The sequence below is a fragment of the Notolepis coatsorum genome (genome assembly GCF_963971535.1).
Source record: "Notolepis coatsorum genome assembly, chromosome: 4".
Classification (NCBI taxonomy): domain Eukaryota; kingdom Metazoa; phylum Chordata; class Actinopteri; order Aulopiformes; family Paralepididae; genus Notolepis; species Notolepis coatsorum.
The window spans coordinates 208339261-208354776 of NC_140168.1; positions in this window are offsets into that span (position 1 = coordinate 208339261).

Below are 15516 nucleotides of genomic sequence, written 5' to 3' on the forward strand. Positions count from 1 at the left end.
ATTGAAACTGCTCAAAGAGAAGATGTTGTCTGGTTCTTCTCCTAAATCGACTGTGTTTGATTTTGTCTCCCGGTGCAAGGAGCGTCTCCGCTGTGCGTCCTCGTTGGCTAGGGAGGCCCTCGCCTCTGCCCAGGGGGAGATGAAGGTGAGGTTTGACAAGAAGGCGGTGGGGCGGCAGTTCGAGGCTGGCGATGAAGTGCTGGTCTTGCTGCCCATGCCTGGGTCAGCTCTCTCTGCCCGGTTTGCAGGGCCCTATAAGGTGGAGAGGAAAGTATCAGACACCAATTATGTTATATGTACGCCCGAGAGGCGCAGGAAGACACGGTTGTGTCATATTAACATGTTGAAGAAGTATCTCACCCGTGCTGGTGAGAGTGAGCAGGAGGTGCAGTCTGGCAGCCCAGGAGCTGTTCCAGCGGTTTTGTTGACATGTGTTAATCCCCTGCCGGACGACGATTTGAAGGCGTTGTCCGAGGGTCAGCAGACGGGGCGTTTGACTAACTCGGAGTTCATGAGTGAGGTCACTGCCCATCTGTTGTATCTGCCCGAGTCACAGAGTGATGATGTACGTCAACTGTTGTTATCCTATCCTGTGTTGTTGTCTGATGTGCCTTCCAGAACCACCGTCCTGGAGCACGATATTGATGTGGGGGGTGCGACCCCCATTAAACAACACGCATATCGGTGTCCGGTGGCGAAGAGGGAGGTGATGAGGAAGGAGGCTGAGTATCTGATGGAACATGGGATGGCTAAGGATAGCCGTAGTCCTTGGAGCTCTCCTTGCCTTTTAGCTCCTAAGGCTGATGGGTCTCTCCGGTTCTGCACTGATTACAGGAAGGTGAACGCGGTGACGGTGCCTGACTCGTTCCCGTTGCCCAGAATGGATGACTGCATTGACAGTATTGGTCCCGCTGTATTTATTACGAAACTCGATCTCCTGAAGGGGTACTGGCAAGTTCCCCTGACGGAGCGAGCATCTGATATTTCGGCGTTCGTTACACCAGACCATTTTTTGCAGTACACCGTCATGGCCTTCGGAATGAGGAACGCACCGGCCACGTTCCAACGTTTGATGCACATGGTGTTGGGGGGTGTGTCTAAGTGCAACGTCTATTTGGACGATGTGGTGGTGTACTCGGACACTTGGGGGGAGCACATTGATAACTTACGGGTGGTGTTTGCACGCTTGGCGGAGGCTTCGTTGACTCTGAACCTCGCCAAGTGTGAGTTTGGGAAAGCCACGGTGACGTACTTGGGGAAGCAGGTGGGTCACGGACAGGTCCGCCCGGTGGACGCTAAGGTGACAGCGATCCTGGCGTATCCGGCTCCTTCCAGAAGGCGCGAGCTACGGCGTTTCCTGGGGATGACAGGGTATTACCGGTGTTTTTGTAGGAATTTTTCTGTGGTGGTGGCTCCCCTCACTTCTTTATGTAGTCCTATTGTACCTTTTGTGTGGTCCGAGGAGTGTCAGTGCGCCTTCGAGGCTGCTAAGTCTCTCCTATGCAGTGCTCCTGTTCTGGCAGCCCCTGACTTTGCGTTGCCCTTTCAGCTGGACGTCGACGCGAGTGCTACTGGGGCTGGAGCTGTGCTGTTGCAGGCGGGAGAGGGCGAGGTGCATTATCCGGTTTGCTACTTCTCGGTGAAGTTCAAGCTGCATCAGTTGAACTACTCGACCATCGAGAAGGAGACACTGGCGATGCTCCTCGCTCTCCAGCACTTCGAGGTGTACGTGGGTTCCAGCGCTATTCCGGTGTTGGTCCACACGGACCACAATCCCCTGGTGTTCTTGGCTCATATGTATAACCACAACCAGAGGTTGATGCGTTGGGCCCTGTTGGTGCAGGGCTACAACATTGTCATCCGTCACAAAAAGGGGGTGGACAATGTTGTGGCCGATATCCAGAGGGTAGGTCTGGGGGTACTGCTCTGATGTTGGTTGTATAGGAAATAATGTTTTGCTCACCCGGTAGGTTCGCTTCTATGGGGGGAGGTGTCACGTACGTGGGTTGTTCATTATCATTATTGCCATATATTTTAACACCATGTAACATCAGGGTAATATATTATTTGTGTTTTCTATGTGTGGTGTTGTGTCATCTCCTAATCGCCTGTTTCTGTTTCCACAGATGCCACTCATCTCCCTGATTGGATTGGTTGCACCTTATTGGTGCATCTTCAGGCAGGCAGTGGAGATGGGTGGTTAAAAGAGTGGGAGGTGACACACATCGGGGCACCTCATTCTGTCATTGCCAGTGATCAGAGTGGAGTGGGGTTGCCATTGTTTGCCACTGTTGTGGAGCGATACAGTGCTTATCTACTGCTTCGTGTGGACTAAGTCCTAAGTAGATATATATAGATATTGTTGGCCTCTGCGCCACTTCTCCATTGGAGTAAGTTCTCTCTTGTTGGCTTTAGGCCTATTTCCACTGAGTGTGGACTTGTACCTTGTACAAGTTTGCTGGGGGTTTTCCCAGTACCAATCTCTGGCTGGTTGGTTAGTGTCCGTGGGCGCTTATTTAGTTACTTTATATCATATCTTATTATACTTTGTCATATTGTATTATATTATATCATTACCATATTTCCCTCTAGTACGTTTACCTTGCTTGTTCTCCCATTACCCTTTTCCCTGTTCGTCTATGTGTTGTGGGGTTTTATTTCCCTCTCATCTATACAAATATCAAGTGGAGGTTTGAATTCCTGCCACAGGATAATAAATATAATTTACTATTTGGATCAACGCCTTGTGTTTACTTTCTTACCTGTTCGGGACCTTGCTTAATGCACTACTGGAGGGGCTGGTTTTCACATACAGCCCGCTCCAGCTTATATTCTATATTGTCATTAGACATTACTATGTGACAGTGTGATTCTGGTAGAAGGATGGCTGGGCTTGGCTGGGGCCAGACTCGAGATGGCCTTACCTTTCTACAATGTCTGTACCGTATACATTTGTATGTCTTGTATGTCATAAATGTCTTGATGAATTGAAAATGGAGGACCCTTATATAAACAAGACGAAAGTCTTTTTCTGGTCTGCATCCTCTTAGCAGTTGTTAGTATTGAGCTGTACTGTATTGTACCCATTCTGCAATCTGTTTATACAATTTTCAATCAATCAATCAGAACTGTGTGTCACGGTTCCTACCTGGCTAATCTCTAATTCGGTCTCTCTCTCTCTCTCTCTCTCTCTCTCTCTCTCTCTCTCTCTCTCTCTCTCTCTCTCTCTCTCTCTCTCTCTCTCTCTCTCTCTCTCATTCTCGCATCAATTCAGGTGCAGAATGGCGGTGTGATGCTGTCAGCGGAGCTGTGTGTGTAATATAACCCCGCCCCAGATGTCATGAGGCTGCCAGATCGTAACTTCGTATTTCCCAGTTAGTCATGTTATTCTGCTCTCTCTCGTATTGTTCTCTAGCCCATTGTTCTTCGACCGTGTCTAACCCTTGTTCTCTTCCTTCCCTGCAGTCCTACCTGGCTCTTCACCCTGTTCTCTGGCTCCCGACAAAGACGTGCTCTGACCCCTGCCTGCCTGACAAACTCTCCTTGCCTTTCCCGGAACGTATGAGGACCTGCACCTGTCTTGATCCCTGTCTGGCTAACTCCCCTGTACCCGCTCGGACCCCTGCCTGACTGACTACTCCATTCCCATGTATCGACCCCTGCCTGTCTGACTACTCCGTTCCCGTGTATCGACCCCTGCCTGGCTGACTACTCCGTTCCTGTGTATCGACCCCTGCCTGGCTGACTACTCCGTTCCCATGTATCAACCCCTGCCTGGCTGACTACTCCGTTCCCATGTATCGACCCCTGCCTGGCTGACTACTCCGTTCCCATGTATCGACCCCTGCCTGGCTGACTACTCTGTTCCCATGTATCGACCCCTGTCTGGCTGACTACTCTGTTCCCATGTATCGACCCCTGCCTGTCTGACTCTCCTGTCCCGTGCATGCCCCTGGACTGTACGAGTTCTCCCCCCGTGTATCGACCCCTGCCTGAATACTCGACCATTCTATATTTATTAAATATACGGCCAAGACTGGGTTTTGAACAAGACCTGTCTATTTTTGCTCTGTACTTCATATTGGGTTCAATACCCCGAGACATAACACTGTGGGCTGCAGGATAATCGATTCGCTCTCTCCTTTATGCTTCTCAAAACATTCTGTTGCCTTTTGTGAATAATACTCAGTGGTAGCCTGAATTAAATCTGTTTCGCCTGCGAAATAACTGCATTATTCATCCCACAATGATGGCAGCTAACCTCGCAAGCCAGAATACATCTTGGTCTATTTTAAACCAAAAAGGGAGGATTCATAATAGGAATTGTAGTCAGTTTCATGTCCATTACTCTCCATAGATCAGGGGTGTCAAACTCATTTTCACAGAGGGCCACATCAGCATTATGGTTGCCCTCAAAGGGCCAAAGACCATATAAATGTTAATGTAATGTAAAATAAATGTAGCTACTCATTTACATATTGTTAAACATGTTGTTTCTGTATTTATTACTTATTCAAGTTATACATTTTGCATAGATGTAAAAATATATGTTAGCTTATGTTATTTTAACAAAAAAAATTTGTTTATCAGAACCCCATATTACCCCATCAATCAATGATCAAACCATTCAACTAAATAACAAAGAAGAATATCATCAAATACAAGCTATGACATTAAGTTTGTTCAAAACCTTTTTGTCACAGTCAAGAGGGGCATAACTAACAACTGTGAGGTGCAAAGAACACATGGGACAGATGTAGCAGATGTTACAAAAACAAATGGCTGCACACAACCTTGCAGAGGCCATACATCCAACTAATGGAAGATAGTTTAATTAACTTTAACAGATTGCAGAATGGGTACAGTACAGCTCAATACACACAATTGTTAAGGGGATGCAGACCAGAGAAAGACTTTCGACTTGTTTACATCAGGGTCTCCCGTTTTCAATTCGTAATGTAATTGCTATTATGTGTCTGCATGAACACACAACTGTAACTGTACTCAAAAATAACTAAATAAGGGTTGTCTCAGTTCACAACTATATTGGTCAAGTTTTGGGTGGGACTTGTTTGCGTCCTGCAGTTTCTTATTCAATTGAGCGAGATGCTTGGTTATGTCACACAGCCAGTTTGCATCTGACAGTTCAGACAATATTTCTTCAACCCTTTGTTACCTATTCTGCCTGGATCTTTTTTGTATTTTGGGCTGTACAATTGTCAAAGAATGTCTGAGGAGTAAATGCTTTTGGCTTTTTTCCTTTGTTACTTCATCAATACCTCAGATGTTCAACATACATGTATGTGTAAGAATGTGTAATAACTAAGGCTGTCAAAGTTAAAGCTTTATTAACGCATTAACCCACAATTCTTTTAACGCCACTATTTTTTAACCCAAGGTTAATGTTTATAAAAAAAAAAAAAAATTTTTTTTTTTTTACCAGAGCTCTTGGGGGGCCACATCAAATGATGTGGCGGGCCACATTTGGCCCGCGGGCCATGAGTTTGACACCTATGCCATAGATTATACGCCCTTTATTAAAAGTGAAAGGAGTCTATTTCTTGCAGCTTGTGTGGTCACACACTGTAGGCAGCTGTTTGCAAATAATAGCAAATCTAGCAAATATAGCCTATGTGGATTAATTCATATTTAATTAATCTGTTTTATGTTGTTAAGAGCTACAGGTGTCTCTATCTATCTCAACACCGATTCGAGATAAAACCCCGTGGCCGCTCGATATCCCTCAGCGAGGTGCTAAACTCGCCAAGTTCTCGAGTCAATTCCCAATCCTAATCACGGCATGTATTAAGCCACAGAACGTACGGTTATGTATATAACCATAGTTATATGATCATAGTGACGCTCAGCGTCATAGTGCAATACTCTTCATATCCAGTATTGAACTGAAATAAATTCTCACATGTACCTTTACCTACCATCATCTGTCTGGCCACACCCCCATCCGCTACCTACATAAGCAGGGGTGTGGGCCGTGTGGCCATACCATCAGCTCCTTCCCAATCTTTCACCACAAGGCAAGATCAAGAGGTCCTCAGTGAGTCCTGACGCTGAGCGTCACTATGCTCATATAACTATGGTTATATACATAGCTCTGCTCAGCGTCATAGTGCAACACAGGAGCTGAGCAGAGCTGAGCTCAACAAATGAACCCGCTGAGGCCCCCCACAACCATCAGAACCGGGGAGGACCCGAGCCCCCCTGAACCCCCCTAGCGGAGGACGGGAGGGAGTCGGATCCGACTGCGCGAAGAGGAGCTTCAGCAACTCAACGCACAGGGTGAGCAGACCGTGGGGCGTACCCACGACTACACAAACGCACAACCCGCATGCCACTAGGGAACGAACGGAAAGGTACAAACCCCCGTTACCACCCACGATATCACGGGGTCAAAAGCAAAGCCCAACCCCGTGGCAAGGCCGTAGCAGCGGAGCGCGAAGGAGGACCCAGACCCAGAAGGGACTGGACCCCCCCCCCCGGAAAAAGGGGGCCTGGAGAGGCCAACGACGCCACAGCATCGAGACCTCACCAGGCGGTCACTAGTGACACCGCCCCCCACATTGCCAGCGTATTCGGACAGGGCCCATCCAAGAGCAGGCCCTTCCCCCCTATAGCACGCCGCCTAGCTCACTGATCCTGGTATACTCAGGCAGTCACCCATCAAAGCACAACCCAGGCCTGAACCTATACCGCTTCCGAAATCGAACGAGATCGGGCGTGTTCAGGTTGACATGGCTGTAAGCTCGAAGCACTCAAGAGGCTACACCCACAGCGGGAGCAGGCAGCGCACCGGGGAGACGACCCCCAGAAGAGGTCGATCCCTCAATCCAGGCAACAGGCTCTTGACCTGAGCCTGGAGAACTGCGGACTAGACAGGCGCCAAAGGGGTCTGCTGAAAACAGCACCACGGTGGAAGGGGCGTATTCTGGTATTGTTGTGCACCATGTCACAGCCTCCACAAAATCCCCCCGACTCTCTAGAGGGGTCGAGGCAGAGAAGGCTGACACGATTGGCAGACGTCATGAAAACGTGCGGGGGCACACTCAAGCGGCCTACCCCGAGAGTTGACTCCGCTACCAACACACCAGGGAACCAACCACCCCCTTGGTTCAAACATGAGGTGGTTATTCCTATAACCCCTCAAGAAAAAACTCAAACACAACTGCGGGTATACACTGGCTATACCGCAGTACAAGTGTTTCAGTTTTCAAAAAGGGGTTATCCCAGGCCTACGGGTCGACGAAACAATTTCGGAGTTCGGAACCGGAGTTCCATAAGAATCACCTCAATAGCCCCCCTCCCAGCCATGCTTAAGCAGGAGAAGAGAGGGGCGAAAAGAATGGAGAAGGACCAGGCCCCCTTAGCGCAGCGCAAGGTACAACACAACATGGACCAAGCAACAGTGAGGGGTAATACGTAGTAACACAACCACGAATATTTCCATAACGTCAAACCCTGCAACACCCGGGCCGACCCGGCATTTTTCCCCCCGAAAAAAGCACAAGTCCCTCAGGGTACCAGAACAGCAGATCTGCGTCCCCGGCGGACAACGGGTTAACTGACCTGGACCGGCGCGACCAGAATCAGTCCTGTGCCCTAATCACGCCGCCATCCCCAACCCTAGGAGGGGGGTAGGTACGCGTGTCGATCCAAAACATTATAGAGGGCGCCACCCAGACGGTCCCTTTCGTACCGCGCTCGGTGGCCCACCCCAAGGGCGTGAGACCCTTCTACCTATGCTTTGATCTATTCCGTTAACATCCCCCAGATATGAACGAGAATTCGTCGAGACAACACTGGCGCTCGGAAGAGACAAACTCCATCCCAGTTGCCCCATAAAAACGCTGTTTCAATGATGAGCAACCAAGGCGCGCAAGCCCATGCGTGATTCCTATCAGAAGCACCCAGGGCCAGCACTATGTACACGTCAAGACCCAAAACACATCAATGGATAGTCTAACAAGACACCAGATACCGTTCCTCCAATCTGCCTGGGAGAACGACAAGAAGCATTTTTTTTTTCGTACAGAAAAGAAAGAATACGGACATGGGTCCCAATGCGACGCGGCTGAGGGAAAAAACAACCCCCCATCAACAATACTTCATAAGAGGGGACGGGGAGCGACGTACCCTATGACGGGGGGAAACCCATGACTCAACAGACCTTTAAGGCGAGGAGTCAGGGAATCCCTAAACAATACCCCGTCAACCTACTCCATAAAGGAGGGGACGGGAACCCCCAGAGAGACTTCCCACGTGAGCAACAACTTGAAAAGTTTATGTAACATTGAGCCACGTGACCAAAAGGCTCAAGCTACACATATACCGAGCGTAGCGGAACTCTCAAGTTCCTACGCACCGCAACACCAACTTGACAATAACAGAGAACCACATATGGGGCCTGTAAAGAACTCAAGTCAGCGACCAATAGAAACGTGCCCAGTGACGTATTCTATGGCGGGGGGAATCCCATGACTCAACCAACCATAATAGGTGAGGAGTCAGGGAATTCCCTACCCCCCTCCGTGCCGCACTGACCAATCAGTGCGGCAGAACCGAATGAAAGAGGGCCAAAACCCCCCGACCAATCAGAAAAGCGGGAAGGAGGGGTTTATCCGATTACCCCCTCACGAACCCAGACCCCGTATACGACAATAATAAACAGCCATGATGATACCTTATGTAGCCAGCATGCTAATGTTTCAAGAAACACAGAAGATCGAGAGAGAGAGAGGTCTATAAGACCGTGGCACATCTACACACAAGTACTTCTGTAGGCCAACACTACAGTGTTGTGGCTCAATGCCACTGTTTCAACGTAACAGAACACACAACTAAACCTCTACCCTTATAGGAAGAAACATAATTCTTCAGGACGAGGAAGAAAAAACCTTTCGACCGAGTGTTAGCTACAGGCCTTGCTAAGCACACGTACATGTGTAGTGACCAGCTAAAGACTAAAAGTCTAGCTCTCCTATCAACCCCACACTAGGCGAAGGATCTACACATCCTATCCCCAACATATGTAGTGAATAAACACACAGTTTGTAACAAAAAATACAGTCCCTCCTAGGAGGGACTTTTTATTGTTTTACAAAATCATAGGCCGGGGAAGGGAGCAGGGTTAAACAGGAGGGGAAAGTCACATCAGCGGCGCCTGCCACGAGCCGCTTGTTGCTTCCCACCTCTGGGAGCTTTCTCCCCGGAGCGACGGTACTGGGGTGCCTGGTCTCGACGATCCCTACGTCACCTCCGGGCGTGGGTTGGCTGGCTGCGGTGGTCGAGGCACCCTCGCTCCTCCTGGCCTTCTTGGCCAAAGGACCAGCAGTGGCGGTGGTGACGGTCGCGGGTCCCCGATGACGTGGCCTCCGTCGAACTCCACCGGCGACATCGGGTGGGGGGAAATTGGGCTGGAGCACCGCACGCTCCTCCTCCATATCCCTGCAGGCTGCCGTCATGAGCTGCATCGCCGACCCGAAGAGCCCAGCATCAGAGAGAGGTGCCGTAAGCAGGGGAAGCCTCTTCCTGTCCGGTACTCGCCCCTGCTCCAGCCAAAGATGGCGCTGGGACAGAGTGGCCAGGGCACGTATCTTCCCAGCGGCTATGGCCTGCAGTTGGATCAGATGCAGGATGGCTCCAGCCGCCTGGGCATGCAGGACTTGTTGTTGGTCGTCCAGCACCGTACCGCCCGTCATCATCCCGGACATAAAACGCGCTAGCTGCGCGATGTTGGATGTCGCAGCTAGGGTTTGAGTCCTGGCGATAAACGACTGGTCACTCCAGTTGGCCAACTGCCTAGCCGATTTCCCTTGGGGAATCGGCTTCCGCAACGGCTCCCACACCACTTCAGGACAAAGGAGAGATGCCATCGGTCTATCAAGCCGAGGCACCCCTTCGTTCATTCCCTCGACCAAACCCGCCACCCGCGTGACTTGCACGTAGGCGGGGGTAAGACCAGTGATGTGGGAGACCACCTGTCCCTGACGCACGTAGGCCTCCATTGAGGGGAAAAATGGGCAGACAACGCCCGACTCCCTCACAGGACGACGTTGCCATAGATGACCTATCAAGTCATCGGGGACAGGGGCAGGCAGTGGCTGTGGCAGTGGCATGCCATTAGCGACGGCTGTTGCCGCCATGAGCTCCGGGAACAAGGCACGTAATTCCCCATGCGCACCTTCCTCCACTAAGCTCGCGTCCCTCACATACGAGAGGCTACCGCTCACTGCAGTGCCACCATCCGATGAGGCTGATAGCAGGGCATCTCGTCGCTGAGTCGGAGGTTCTAACCCAACACCAGAATACGAGGGACCCCAAGGAGACATACCACCCCCTGCCACACCCTGAGGGGGAGAGTGATGCGTCCCCACCGGGGCGTCAAATAAGAGCGCCTCTGCCTCTACCATGAAATCCTCCGTTTCCATCAGCCACGGAGAAGCAGAAGCACCCTCATCTGGCTCCAGCAGCTCACCAAAAATAGGCTGTTCGCCCCTGCAAGCCACCCTCCTACGACGGGAGCGAGCAGAGGCGAAAAGTTTGCGTCTCAGATCCTCTGCCACCAGAGGAGCCGTCTGCCCATCGGCCGACGGCCCCCCAGCGGCGGAGGAACCAGAGCAGGAACCAGGCCATCTCACAGGAGATGCCCCTGGTACACCAGCTCCTCGGAGAGGCAAGCTATCCACCGGACGCCGATCGGGCGCGACTGACTACCACGACCGCGGAGTCAATCCCGCCCCAAGACGCACAGCGGAGGCGGCAATGGAGAACCGCTGGTGAAGGGTGACGTTGCTAGCGCGACCCCCCGAAGAAAACATTATAACTTAGCTTTTTTCTACTTAAAATTGTGAGAGAGAGAAAAAAACAAGAGATAATGTTAACGCAGCTCCAACTTTCTTCAAAAATGATTCAGCAAACTTAAAGTGGTATAAACAGGCACTCAACGTGGTGAAAATTGAAGAAGGAGCTGATGGTATGGCCACATCCCTGCTTATGTAGGTAGCGGATGGGGGTGTGGCCAGACAGATGATGGTAGGTAAAGGTACATGTGAGAATTTATTTCAGTTCAATACTGGATATGAATAGTATTGCACTATGACGCTGAGCAGAGCTATGCGATATATAACCTCTGATTAGTTCAACAAGTCCATGGACCCCAAAGTTACATTTCATTTAAAACGAACATAAAATCATGGTTGAGAGATGGTCAAGTGTGCGACCATTTTAACTGAGGGGTTGTATTGTAATGTATTTTAATGTATTTATTTGTATGTATTTTAGTGTATTGTAACCTATATTGATTCCTACTGTGTTTTAATTATTGTACTATGTTTTAATTATTGTTGCGCTCATGTCACCTGCCCCAGAGACTACAGTTGAAAATTAGCCAATTTGGCTAAACTGGCATATTTACAGTCAAATGTTCCTTAATATGCACTGTCTCTGTATTTTAAACCAATAAATACAAATACAAAATCACAGCGTCCTGTTGTGAATAATCTCAAGGCCACTGGATAAATCTCATGTACCGGCTGACACAGAGTCTCTGGTGCTTGCTTGGCATCCCTTCCAGGAGATTTGCTTAATTCTTCATAGAAGTGGCCAAGTTTGTATTTAATTTAATTCTTATTTCATAGTCACTGGTTAGTTTTATCCATTTCATATGAAATATAAACTTATAATAGTTGTTAACCTCTTCATTGTTTGTAATAAACAGAATGTCTGCTTGGGAAAACTCCTTTCATTGAATAGTCATATTCACAGCAATACTATTTAATAGGTAGTACTATTAATAATAGTGTAATATTAGTGTATAATATTAATAATCATTTCCATAAGACCAGGTCGAAAACACGCTCAATACAAGGGTATCCGCGTTGAAGCCCTACTTTTGACTCCAACCCGGGTACAGACGTAAGAATTACTGAATAGTCATTGATATAACTTTAGCTAGAAGCAGTAACCAGCAATTGATTGAATCTGTAATCAGGCTACCAGGACATAATTATTACCTCCCTCTTACCTCAGATGAAAGCAAGGTGTGGCCAGCGTTTTGAAAGATCATGATGGAGCTCGTAAAAGAACACGGTCCAAGAGTTGAATAAAAGTATTTAACAAAGTTTGGTTTAATTAGAAAAAGTAGTTACAATAATACTGTCTTGGAAAGATCCAATCCAGGAAAATAACAAAGCACGGACATAAAAACTCATCAAAGACGAAATCAACATCTTTCGCCTGAAGAACAATAAAACCTCTATAGTTTAATAATCATCACAAAGGATGAGCTAAGAGCCTAGCACAGCTCTTCAAATCTAAAACAGAAAAGAGACAGAGTATCATCCTAGGGAGAAATACTCTTCCAAAAACTGCCCGTTCCAAATCCCTTACACCGCACGATTTTGGAATGGAGATAACAAAGTCACGAAAAACCCGAAGAACTTTTCCTGCACGAACATTACTTTTTATACACAGTTCAGTAGCGTCATATTGCAAGCAAAGATAAACACTCCTTCTTTCAACTGTGTCTTGAAATTGGCTCATCGCTACTCCAATGGTTAGTAACTTGAAAAAGTAAAAGTAACAGTTTAACTGAAACAGATTAATGTACTTCGGAATTCCCCCAGGATCCCTCTCATCATACATCAATGTCATGTGCATTTGCACTGGTCTAGTAGGAATAGCCTGTAAGCTTAGATATATACAGATATATACAGATATATATACATACAGGTACAATACAGACATATACAATAAACATACTTAATCATGTTTAAGCTTAATCATCACCCGTTGTGTTTTAAACACACGTACAGCAGGTGCAGCGGCCCTCGGCATTGTGATAGCAAAGGGTTAAGCCTCTATTGTACCAATCAGTGATCTGCATTCTAGGATTCTTGGGCGCGACCCGAGGTTGAACTGTTTGTACAGTGAGACAGGACCTAACTCTTCTTCCGAGATAAGATCATAGCGACCAATCAGCGAGCTGCAGCTTAGGATTCTTGGGCACCGACCGGAGCAGGCTAGCAGGCTAGCAGGCTTACAAGGTCATACACACAGGGAGGGAAAGATAAGCTGCCTGAGTATACTGCCTTCCTGCTTGGCAGTGTGTATATAGTATGTAAGTGTAGCATCCTGAATATTCTGCTATTTATTCAGAAGTGCTGACTTAACCTGTTACTTCCCCTGTGTGCACAAAGACATGATAAACAGTGTTTCTCTTTGATATCTCGCCCGGACTAATAATGCGAGGTGCTCTTCTTCCCTCCGGCTTCGATATGGACCATTAACGTGACATTGAATCATCTTTCTTCCTGCCTTGAGTGTCCCATAGTGGGACCAGTTTGCGGTCGCCAGCAGGGGGCGGTGGTGGCAGGCGGAGCGAAGGAGAAAGGAGCAGCGAGTGAGAAGCTAGTTACCTGGAGGGCGGAACAGGAGGAAGTCCTCTTCGACAGTGAACTTGAACGTGAACGGACGTGTGCTCTCGAAGAGCCCCATTGAAGAGCAACGGGAGATAACAAGTAACATTGCTATAACACAGTAAATAACACAGGTTATCCTAGAAGTTGAAGCGGTATATTAGCTTGCTGCTAACGGCTATAGTGACTCTGAGTATACCACAAGGCGAGCGTCGCTGAAGACAGGTGGTGCATATAGCCACGTTGCGTTAGCTGTATAGGCGACAGCAGGAGGGTCCACCAAGACCCACAGTTTAGCTGTGTTTAAGGTAGCAAACAGTTTAGCGCGCGCCAGCTCAGTCAGCAGCCCCGCAGTGGACGTCTCGTCGACGCAGCCGAGGACACCTCTTCTTCCAGCAGAGGTCGCCACAACACAGCACGCTCCTCCAGCTCTGCCACTGCCCCTGCTGCCTACCCCAGCCCGCTGGCTGTTCTCGCGGGATCGCCGACGGCCATCTTGTCACCCGGACGAGGGGTGGTGAGAGTGGACCCGCCATCTCGGTTAAGTACAGCGGTACTTCGTGTGCCAAAACAATATCCAATTGAAACGAACGCTAGGAGCAGCGTCTAGGGGTACCCCAACCATTTTAAGCCGGCTTTAGCTAGGGTCTTTTATTTGGTAACGTGGGCACACATGTAATTTATTTTTGATTGTAATAATATTGTGATGTTCTTGAATTCCCATTGAACTCCTTAATATGTGCCTGGGTCTTCCCCTACTCAAAGCGGGGCTCTTGAATTAATGTATTGAGCACTAGGTGCCTATTTTGGGAATAGCGTTCCCCTGTATTGTGAGTGAGAGCACCCGGTGCCTAATGTGAATTTACTGCATATGAACCACATGAAGTTATAACCTGTAATTGCTACTTGACCAGGCCTTATATAAAGGAGACGTAGATGGGAGCACGGTGTGTGTGTCTATTACTGAGACTTTGTTCTAACCTTCGTTGACCGGGTAATAATATGACTATTAGCAGTACTGTTTAACCCTTCTCCACTCTATTCGTATTACATGGTTAAAGGTCTCTACAGGTTGTTGAGGAAGGGTACTGCTTTGGGGAGCGCAAGATCATTAGTCAACTAACAGTCACCAGGTGTGGGAGGGCTAACGGAGGTACTGGGGGAAGTGAGAGTGTGTGGGGAGCTACTGCTGACCGCCCTGGAGGGCGAGGAGAACCAGAGTACCACCCCCCAGGTTAGTAAATCCTGGGCCCCATCCGCTCCTGCTGCCCGACCTCCAGTTCGACGTTCCGGGCCCAAAGATGGGGGTTCAGATAGATTAGAATATACTGCATCCCGCTACCAGGTGGCCGTGTACAAGCACTCCCATAAAGCAGGGATAATCCACCCTGCTACATAAGTATACTAAGTATTGATTATAATTTCTAGTTTATTTGTTTATTGTTATTCGCACTTACAAACATACATTCTGGGATAAAATAAGTAAATAGAAGAACAGTTAAAATGTGCATGAAAGGTAAAAAAAAACCCAAGGGCCTATAAGCGACCTCCCCTATTAAACCTATATAGGATAACTACACACAAAAATGTAAATCCCCCCCCCCCCACATTATGCACAAACACATGCGCATATCCCTCTCACATACACACAGATACATACAATACAGCATTATACAACTATTATAATGTTGGGATTTTTTTTTTAAATACTTTACACAAATACACATGGATACTAGACTACAGGATCTGTAGTTCTTTTTTAAGCTTACTTTTAAATATATTTAACATGTGCAATCAACATACACTGATCATTTTAGTTTATACGTTTATACACACAGTGAAAGAACATAGTGTAGGCACAAAGCATAACTGTCTTTGTAAGAGCTTCTCATTCTGCCCTTTGGAATGTGCCCTGCAGTAGATAGGACCTGTCCGGGGGAGGGAAGCACACAGTCCGGAAGCACACAGCATTAACAGAGAACGGAACAATTGCACTGCTGTGATATACAAGATAATACATGTTCTTTAATCATATCATCAACGGTGAAGGAAAGTAGGCACAGAGGTCACTGTCCTAATAACGTCT